This window comes from Parus major, chromosome 10, assembly GCF_001522545.3.
Source record: "Parus major isolate Abel chromosome 10, Parus_major1.1, whole genome shotgun sequence".
In the NCBI taxonomy this organism is placed as follows: Eukaryota; Metazoa; Chordata; class Aves; order Passeriformes; family Paridae; genus Parus; species Parus major.
In genome coordinates this window covers 17,180,693-17,191,089 of record NC_031779.1, presented here as the reverse complement: position 1 = coordinate 17,191,089, position 10,397 = coordinate 17,180,693, and the positions used below count along the sequence as shown (strand labels likewise).

Here is a 10,397-nt window from a genome sequence, read left to right as displayed (position 1 = left end):
CCAAATTTTAATTAACAGAAAGTATTGCTAAAGGAAGTAATCAAAACAGCAGGCTGATCACACAGCCTCCTTTCTTTGCCTTCACAAAAACACTTCTCAGGCACTTACAATTAGATGAATCCCAGAATGGTTTGGGTTGGACAGGACCCCAAAGCCCATCTCATTCCACCCCTTGCCATGAGCAGGGACACCTCCAGGCTGCTCCAAGCCCTGTCCAAGCTGGCCTTGAACACTTCCAGGGATGGGGAAGCTACAGCATCTCTGGGTCACCTGTGCCATGGCCTTCCCACCCTGTGAATCAGTAATTATCATCACCACTGAACCTGCAAACTCTAAATACACAGTGAGAGCTGCTGGGTCCTCCCAGTGTGGATCTGTTACAGCGAGAGTGTGTCTGTAGCTGCAGCCTCCCCCCATCCAAGCCACCTGATGGAGGGTGAGGATGGAGGTTACACACAGCCTCCCACAAGAGACAGGCTTCAAGGAGGTGTTTTATGAGCTTTTTCCACAGCTTGGACCCTTTGAGAAACTTCCAGGTGCAGTTTCCCATTGCTCCCTTGGTTCCATGGCCACAGAGGTGTGCACGTGGGTGTACAATGGGGGTGACAAGTAGCAGAGGGGTCTGCTAACCTGAGAAATTCTTCCTCTGTCTCAGTCTTTCACCAGAGCCCAAATAAAAACTGCTAAATGTCACAAGGGAATCTCTGGATAATGCAAATAACAGCACCAGCAGAATGCTGCAAGCACTGCAGATTCCTCCTGCAGGATGTCCACAGGTGGTCACCACCCATCTGCCCCAGGGGGGCTAAAATCTACCTAAAATCTTCCACCTGCCCTCCCCAGTCAGCCCCAGCCTCTGTCCTGCAGAACCATTAATTAATAAGCTTCCCACCACTGACATGGCATTTAAAGGGACACCATCACGTAATATCTGTTTTCAATCACAAATTTGGGAAGAATAAGGTTTTATATACCTTGAGGCCCCAGGAGGGCTGGAGTGGTGATGATGATGATCCTTTAAATAGCAGCAGATGTCAAGACCTGGAGGAATCATTTTTCTTCCAGAGGAGGAAGCAGTGGTGAAACAGAGATATCTCCATTGAGCAGAACCTGCCTTTTCTCCCATTGTGCTGGCTCTGTTGAACCAAGGGAAAGGGAGAGCTCAGGACATCCCTTGCCCTCACTGAGCAAACCTGAGGTGGCTGTGCCAGCTGTCCTCAGCTGTGCAGACACCAGAAGGGAACACCATGATCCTCATTTTATCTGAGCATCTCTGCTCCAAGACACAGCCTTGTCTAGGATTTAACAGAGCACACATGGGCACTTCCATAGTTCAGTGGAGAAAAAACTCCTCAGAAATGCAGTGTTGTTACTTTCCAGCATGATCAAGACAGATTTTTAAGGGCATCTCAGTAGAAGGTCAATGCTTAAAATCAGAGTCCTGGCTCAGAGCAATTGGGCACTTGTGTCCCAGTGTCCTGGTTCATCTTTGTGCCATGGCTCAGACCAGGTGCAGAGCTGTCCCCTGTGCATGCCCAGAGCAGGGGGATCCTTGGCTTAGCAGAAGCAACTGTGGGTATTTTCTCCAGGGCATTGGTGTAGGTGGGTTTAATCAGCCTGATTATTTCAAAGCAGGCAGAGCAGCTCAGCAGAAGGGAAAAGGAACCAGACCACAGCCTGAGTTAACAACTTCTTTGTTCCCCAGGAAAAACCCACCACCTTCATCTGGCGACAGAAGCAGGGCAGAGAGTGTATGAGCTCAGAGCAACCAGAGGCACAGCCCAGGCTCCAAAGCCAAAGCTTTGAGTTTCTTTAAGTAACCCTGAGCTGGAACATCTGCTCTTGGAGCCCAGGACACAGAGCCCAGGCTCTGCCTGCAGCTCTTTGTGGTGTCCCACAGCACCTTTCTGATCCCAAGAAGTTTCCAACTCCTCGCTAGCAGGATCAGGGCACAGCCTGTGTTCCTCCCCCACCCTCACAGTACTATAATCAAAATGCTTTTTGTTTTGCTGGAGCTTAATTTTGAGTATGTGACTCCAAACTTATCCTTCTGGGATTGGATTTCGTACCCAATTCCATGCTGGAAACCACTAATTTTCTTAGGACCATTTTCAATGTGGTAGAACTCTGCTTTTGGGCAAAGGAAAACTGCTTATTTCCACTATTTTTAATAAAAAATACTCAAGAACAATTCAACAGATTTTATCCCTAGTGGCTCTCAACCCCAGATCCAGTTTCGACTCAAGCACAACCCTAAAACTTGACCCTTTATTCAGCCTCAAACCCCAAACCTTTCCACAGGCTCTGGGTGGAAAGTTACTGACCCTGTAGCTGAGCCAACTTTCAAAACAAAAAATAACTTGCCTGATGAAATTTTTGTAGGAAAAAAAAATGCACACGCGCGCACACGCACACACACGCACGCCATATATACCAGGAGGGATTAAATCCTCATGTTGCAAGAATTTAATTTAAAAAAGCTAAGACATTGTAGGAATGCAAAAATATCACCTCAGCCTGGTAACCTTTGGCTTAGGCATGCACTTCCACAGCTCACAAACGGGAATGTTTCCTCTCCAGCTCTGGGAGGACCGGTGCCACTCAGGAATGCCTGGCTTCAGCCCAGTTCAAAGAGGAAACCAGCAACCCTTTACTAGTGGGGCCTCTGGAGGCTCCTGGAGGCAGCCTCTCATCCCATGGCCTTGTTTTAATTCCCACTTTCTCCACCATGTTCTGAGTGCCCCAATCCCAAAGGAGCTGCTAAGGAGGACCAAAGAAGGGTCTTTGCCAGATGCCATGTATTTCCCCCTGTGAATCCACATTATTATTTTCTTTTGTTCTTGGAAAATAAAGCTCTAATTTCATCCCTACTCCAAACCCCAAGGTGTTTGCAGCGCTGCTGTCACCTCACTGCTGTGAATGCCATTGGGAAGGACACACTGGCGTCTCCAAGTTCATTCAAACCAGAGAGAAACATCCCTTGGGAAATACTCAGTACCTGCACAGGGGCAGGAATAAGTTCATTTCACACCAAGATTAAGCCTTTAACAGGGCCCTGTGCATTAGCAGAATTCCTGGCATGTCCGAGCCTCGTTTAAAAGGTGGACGGGAAACTCTCTGCTGATCTCAAGTTAATCACGACAACCGAGGGACCGACCTGCAGGAAACAATCCTCTAGGTACTGACGTTACCCACATAAAGCCAGCAGTTCCTCTGGTTTATTGGCTGTGTTTTTCCCCCCAGCAGGCTTAATTTATGGTAATTACAAGGAACTATGGATTAAATTAATAAAAAGGAAATTATTAAGCTTTCCTGACCCAGAGGCCAAAGGTAAATAAAGAGAAGCAAACTGTTCAAGATGGAAACACTTCCCTGCTGCTTTTGGGACTGGCAGAGAAGTCTTTCCATGCAGCAAGAGAGAGAATAGGATTTTGGGAAGGAGCTATCTCATATCAGATACTGGACAGGACCATCATGACCCCCAGTCTGGGGAGCCCTGAACCATCATGGCACAACTGTTCCCTGCTAATGGAGTGAGCTGTGAACACTGTATGAAACAGCAAAGAAGGCAGAGATCTCTGTCAGATGGGAAGAGACTATAAAAATAATATAATACAGGAATCCAGCTTAATTCAAACTACACCAAAGTCCAGGGTCCTGCTCTACATCCAGCTCTGCCAGCTGATCAGGAGTAATTCTCTTCTGCCTGGTCAGAGCACATTTACTACTGCTTATAATTCTTATATACATTTCATACTTTAAATTAGAATTTCAAATGTTATGCTGTTGCAGAGGCAGACCATTGGCATTTGCCAGACCTGGCCTTGCCATTCCTGGGTATAAACATGGATTGTGCTCACTGGAGGCAGAGGGGACGGCTCCAACTCTTCTTTCCCTGCAGATCAGTGCAGAACAAAGACACCGAGTTTTGCTCTCAGTAATAATCCTGGAACTCATCAGCCTCTCCCCTACCAAGTTCCTGCAATGAGCACTCCCAGCTTCATTAGCTCCATTTCTCACCCTCTGTCCAGTGTGAAATCTGTCTGTGGCATAACCTGAAATTCATCTCATGCTCTGCCACCAACTTTGGGCCCTGTAAACAGACTCATCCAATGTGGCCAATTCCATAACAAAAAGTTTCACAATTTTTAATATGATATATATCTACTTAAAAAAAGGACAAAAAAAAAAAAAGAAGGGGTTGATACAAAGTTTACAAAGTTCAAAAGAATATCTGAAATCACCTCTCTCCTTGCACAGATTAAGTAAATGCAGCACACACCTGAACTTGTATTTAAATACATCCTGACTGTATTTCAGAAAAAACTACTACAAGCTTGAATGCTGAGAAAGGCAGTGAAACCCTCCTGGAAGCAGCTCTGGCAGGGCAGGCACGAAGCAGAGTAACCAACATTTACAGTGGCCAATTGTTAGAGTGAAAACAAACCTGCCAGATTGGATGTCACAGGGAGGGATATCAGCGTCTGATCTCGCTCAGGACGGGACATGGGGGTACCTGGAGCCTTGTCAAACTCAATGCTCTTATGTAGTAGGTTGAATAACAGAACAATGTTTACATTTCCCCTTGTGCCCTAAGTAGTTTGGAAGTTGGACACCTGAAAAGCCTGAATGATTTTTAAAGCAGCGCCACTGTTGGGTCTTGATCACCAAGGCCTTGGCTGTTCCTTACTGGTATTCAAGAAAATAAGACCAGAAAAATCCTAACAACCCCAAGTTATTTCTGCTTCTGAGCCTGGATATTCAGTATAAACAGTATAAATTATGGAAAATCTAAGAGGTTTCTCCCACTGTGGGAGCCACAGCAACCTAAAATGCAACCATCCCAGCTGGGGACCTGATGAATTCCACCCAAGAAAGAGTTTTCTTGATTTTCTTCCATATTAACACATTGAAACATAATATTGAAAGTTCCTTGCATATATTAAACAAAATGCAGTTCATAGCAAAAAGTGTAAATTGAAGCATGTAGGAAACAAACATCCTGAGTGCATTAGAGAACAATAAATGCTGCATAATAAATGCACCAAAATCATAGAATTACAGAATATTTGGAGTTGGAAGGGATCCACAAGGATCGTGGAGTCCAGCTCCTGGCCCTTCACAGGACACCCTGTCCCAGAAATAGGGTGGAAGTAGTAAAAGTCTGGTGAAAGAGGGGATGACTTCTCTGATACCATTTAATCATTCCTCCTCAGTGCTGCCCACTCTCCAGAGGAAGCCACCTCCTTCCATCCTCTTAAACTCCCAGCTCTCTGATCCTCGCAGCCAGCCTGGATCCCAACACGCTTCAAACACAAAATTGATAGTTTCAAAATTCAGCTTCATCAATCTCTTCTAAACTCATGTGCTCTCCAGAAAAGTGAGTCCCAATCCAGCTTGAATTGGACCATTTCATCTCATCCTGGGCTCAAATGATTGTCAGTCCATCAAACGCTTCTTTGAAAACTGATTTCTTGCAGATGACCATGATTGCTATAAAACAGTATTTAAAAACATTTTAATATTTGAAAATAACTTTTCTCTCCTCTTATATCAACCACATGTTTGAGAGAGGGCCTGGGGTTTACCACTGCTTGGTGAGAAAAATAGCAAAAAGGAGAAAGGATAATGGGGTGATAATGACTGGGAATGTATGGATTGAATTTGGGCTCTATTTAAATACAAGAGGACAATTTGTGACTTGTTGGTGTAGGCAAGCACAGAGAAACATTTGTGGCTCAAGTGTGTGCTTGAATATAGAAAAATATCTTGTAGCAAAGTATATTTCTTCTAGCACAGACAAACTCTGATGGAGCTGCCAGCTGCTGAAGCTGTGGTACTCCCCCAGTCCAAGCAGATGGGCTCTGTCTGACTGGGAATCCTTCAGGAGATTTATTTGGGCACTACTGCTGTAGGCTGGGAGCCCTTTGCCACCACCAAGCAGAACCCATCCCACTGCAGACCACAGCCAGGAATAAATAAAAACTCTGCTTCCACCTTGTGCCCCCAAACTCCTCCCTCTGTTTGACCTATTCCTATTGAGCTTTGTCTTGACAGTACTTAGTGAAAGAGCCAACACAAAGCTACACTTCCACCAGGAGCATCAGCAGAATAATTTGAATTGTTGGCCTAGATGATGCAGTTGGAGTAGATGATTGTAGGTCCCATTCAACTGAAAATATTCTACTCCACCCTACCCTATTCTATCCTAAAGACAGAAACCATAGAGAAACCAGGTCTGGTCCCATTTGACTCAGGTCTGATGGCTCAGGGATTTCTGCTGTTTTTATGATGCTGCATTTTAAGGAGTTTGGTGACAACACTTCAACCTCAGTTTAGTCACTGCCAGGCTTCCATGAGTCAGATCATTTTGCTAAACAGTTTGTCACGTGCTCTGCTGGGGGCAGGGAAGTCAGGCTGAATTTTGCCATTAGAAACTACTAAATAAAATTACCTGAAAGTGAATTTTGACTACAGGGATGCTGGTTTGTGATCCCCTTACAAGAGGTCTTATTTTAGAGCAGTCACTTTGAGTAGGGTCTCAATAGGGACCGAATTTGTTACTCTTCATGTAAACTGAGACACATTGAAATAACCATATTTGAAAAGCCACTCTCCAGGCTGGGCAGAGAAGCTGTAGCTTCCCCATCCCTGGAAATTTCCAAGGCCAGGTTGGACAAGGCTTGGGGCAACTTGGCCTAGTGGAAGGTGTCCCTTCCAGTGACAGGGAGTTGGAACAAGATAATCTTTGAGGTCCCTTTCAACCCAAAACATTCTATGAATAATAAGAGTTAAAATTTATCAGTCTCTGAAAAGCAAATAAAGCTGTAGGAGACACACACAGAGCTGCTACACCAGATCCTGATGGCTTTTGTGATTATTCATAGTCACTTGTTCTTTTTCTCCCTGGTCTGTCCCACTTGTCTGAAAAAAAGATGCAGAGCAGGAAACAGAGAATACAGAGAGGCTTATAAAAACATTCTTCCCTATTAAGCAACTGGGTTGATTTTCACTGTGTGAAAGATGAAGCAGATGGAACAAAACACTTACCTGTACATCTCCATTCCTGATAGAAACCCTCGATTGCCTTTGTCACTTAAGCACATGAACACGAGGCCAAATGAAACACATGTTTACAGCTATAATGAGGATTAGCTTTGCACTAAAAAAGTTGAACTACAGTCAAAATTAGATGGTGACATGGGTATTTGCCAACAGCATTAAATGAGAAATAACAGAGTATGAGGTTTCTGGAATGAATAGAAAATGTATTGTTTAGAGACCTTTTTGGCCAAGTATCAACATATGCCAATACTTAAGACTTCTTGTTCTTATTTACTTACCCCAACAATAAAACAATTGTTGTTTTGTGCCAACAGCCTGATAGACTGGTCCTGTATCTTAAGACATAGAGATTGGATATTATTTCTGTCATATCAGCTTCAACCTACTTAAAAAAGAAAAAAAGAGAAGAAAGCAAGTAATTGAGTCCAGAGGAGAGGAAATAAGTGAAGGAGGTAATCGATTTTAATAACATATAGCATCAACACACATTAAGGAAATTCATAAAACAGAGGGAAAATAAAGCATTTGCCCATATCAGAAAACCAGGCAGTGTTTGTAACTTCACTCAGCTCCAGGCAGAGATTATTGGTGAAGCCTCAACCACAGCAGTGATTATCTTCACCCAGTGCCTCCATCAGCCTGAGCCCAGAACAGTCAGGTAACCACCCTCATTCCCATTAGAACCAGGCAAAGTGATGAATGAAAATCCTAGGAAATTCTGTTCAAAGCAGAAACATTAAATACATTTGCAGTTGAAACATCCAGGCCCTTCCCTGGCCTAACCACTTCTCTCCATGGTATTGCCCACTGCCAGGCCACCCCTGTGCTCTCACTCCTTGCAGTGTTTCCACCTGGGACTGTGCCTCCATGCTCGTGCCATAACCACAGCAGAGCTCACTCCATTTTAAGGCAGATATTGTCAGTAAAAAACACAGGAAATCCTTTGCATTTTGGAATGATTTTTCCCAAAGCTTTTCACTTCACCCAGACCAAGACAGATTTGTTCAAGCTGATTTTCAGGTGGCATATCATGGGTGTGACATAACGTGGGTTTGGATGGGGCCTTGTACATGGCAGAGGGGGGACTCTGCTACTTAGACTAGAAAAAAGTTCAGCTCTGTTAGTAGTTTGGGGAAAATGGACAAAACTCTGGAGTTTTGATGGCTTTTGTCCACTCTAGTGCTCTGAAAACTGCTTGTGTACTGAAACAAATAAACTCCATCGTATTTACCTGACTTGCAGAGATGGACTCCTGAAGTCTTTGCAATACAATGCCCACAGCATCCACACATGAATATAATGTGTTTACAGGGATTCTATACATTCACATCCTCCATGTCCTGCCATTCCTTAATGAAATGTAAATAAAGGTATTGATCACTTACCACCTGTGCTCTGGACTACCATCCTGCAAATGTTTTTGCTCTGGGAAAATGAAGAAACACATGCCAGCATTAACTTTTCTGCCTTTTTTACACAGCTATAAACAGATCCATTGATTCCCCCCACCCCTCCCTCTTTTTAATTTTGCAAAAATAAATGCTTTCCTGGACAGTCAGAGTTCATTATGGAGACAGAGCACAGCTCCCCTTGTCCAGCCCACAAGAATCAGAGAACAATTTAGGTTGGAGAAGAGCATAGACATTTTAAGGTTGGAAAAATTCTTTAAGGACATTGAGTCCAACCATGGCCAAGGCCCATGTCCTCAAGTGCCACATCCAGATGACTTTTAAATCCCTACAGGGATGATGATTCCACCACTTCCCTGGACAGCCTGTTCCAATGCTGGATAACTCTTCTGGTGAAGAATAGTTCCCTGATATCCAAACTAAACCTCCCCTGGTGAAACTTGAGGCTGTTCCCTCTCGTGCTGTCCCTGTTCCCTGGGAGCAGAGCCCGACCCCACGGCTGTCCCCTCCTGTCAGGGAGCTGTGCAGAGCCACAAGGGCCCCCTGAGTCTCCTTTTCTCCAGGCTGAGCCCCTTTCCAGCTCCCTCAGCCCCTCCTGGGGCTCCAGACCCTTCCCCAGCTCCATTCCCTGCCCTGGACACGTCCCAGCCCCTCCACATCTTTCTGGGCAATGCACAGTTAAGTGAGAGGTGAGAAGAACCTACTTTGTCCTCCAAGAGCTGCTCCCTCCCCCACAGCCACATCCTCCCTTGGCTCCCACCTTGGCAGCCTCCAGAAGCCCCCAGCTAATCCCATTTCATTCACATTGGGTCAGAGCACAAGCTTCCCAAAAATGTAATTGCCTGGAAAACCCAGGATTCCCGCAGCTGGGTCTCCAGGAGGGGTTTTCACACACCCTCTGGCTTTGCAGCAGGGGATGAGGAGGTGGAACCAGCTCTTCCTCCTCCTGGAGGAACGTGGAGAGCCCAGAGCAAATCTCACCATCTGCACAGCCCGTGAGTCACCTCGGGGCCTGGGCAGTTTACTCTATAGATTAGTCAACAGAAACAAACACAAATCCCTAGACATTAAACAGCCTTTTTAGAAAAATAATTTTTAACTCCCTCCCCAAAAAATTTGGCCACAGATCTCTAATTATAATTTTCTGGAGATTTTTTTTTTTTTAAAAAAAAATATTTAATTGTGGTTTCTATAAACATGAAGATAAATTACTACATGTAAATATTGGTTCTCAACAGTTACTAATGCCTCTCTGGGGGCTGTTTTTATTTCACTGAGACAGAGAAACTAAGTTGTAAAAGATTTTCTTTGTCCCTTTCGCTCATCATGGAGAGATTTAAAAAGTTTTCTTGCATTTGCCACCAAATGCTTTCTAGCTGATGACTTTTGACAGCATTATTAAGTAAATTGAAGGGGAAGATTGATTTCCAAGATGATGCATTGTAAAGTCATGAGAAATAAAACTGGAGCTTTTATTCCAGAGAGGAAGAGGCAGTAAATGCAAGGAAGACACTAAGACAGACACTGTACCACCCACCAGTTCCCCTTTTAAAGCTTCCAAGCTGACTGGAAGTCAGAGCCATAACGAGAAAATTTTAAGAGTGTTGGGGTTTGGATTTGGATGAGCAACACAATGTGTGTGAGCACCCCTGAGGCTGATCCAGACTGTGTGAGCTTCTTGGATCCAGCCCATGGGCTATAAGATTTACAAGGGCACTCTGAGGTATCACATATTTACAGCTTCTCACTGGGTTAAAAAATGCCCTGAGAAAAATGCCATCATCTCTTCCAATATTGCCCTGTTACAGCTGTGGAATATCAGTCAAGGAATGGATGAATGAGAAAACGGAAAACAACAGGAGGAGAGCCCTGACCAAACCTTTCCTGAAGTGAAGCAGCAGTGTGGGGCTGTGCAGCTGCACT

At 44.6% G+C, this 10,397-nt stretch overlaps 1 long non-coding RNA gene across 1 annotated transcript in view; it reads right to left on the bottom strand.

Moving 5' to 3' along the window:
* Window positions 1-3,687: 3,687 nt before the first annotated feature.
* The window catches only part of LOC107209082, a 42,337-nt gene continuing 35,627 nt past the window's right edge, over window positions 3,688-10,397 (bottom strand). The window contains exons 4-6 of the long non-coding RNA XR_001523421.2: window positions 8,451-8,490; window positions 7,344-7,450; window positions 3,688-5,493 (exon numbers count right to left, since the gene is read on the bottom strand). This is a non-coding gene — a long non-coding RNA (uncharacterized LOC107209082). The remainder of the gene's footprint in view (window positions 5,494-7,343; window positions 7,451-8,450; window positions 8,491-10,397) is intronic.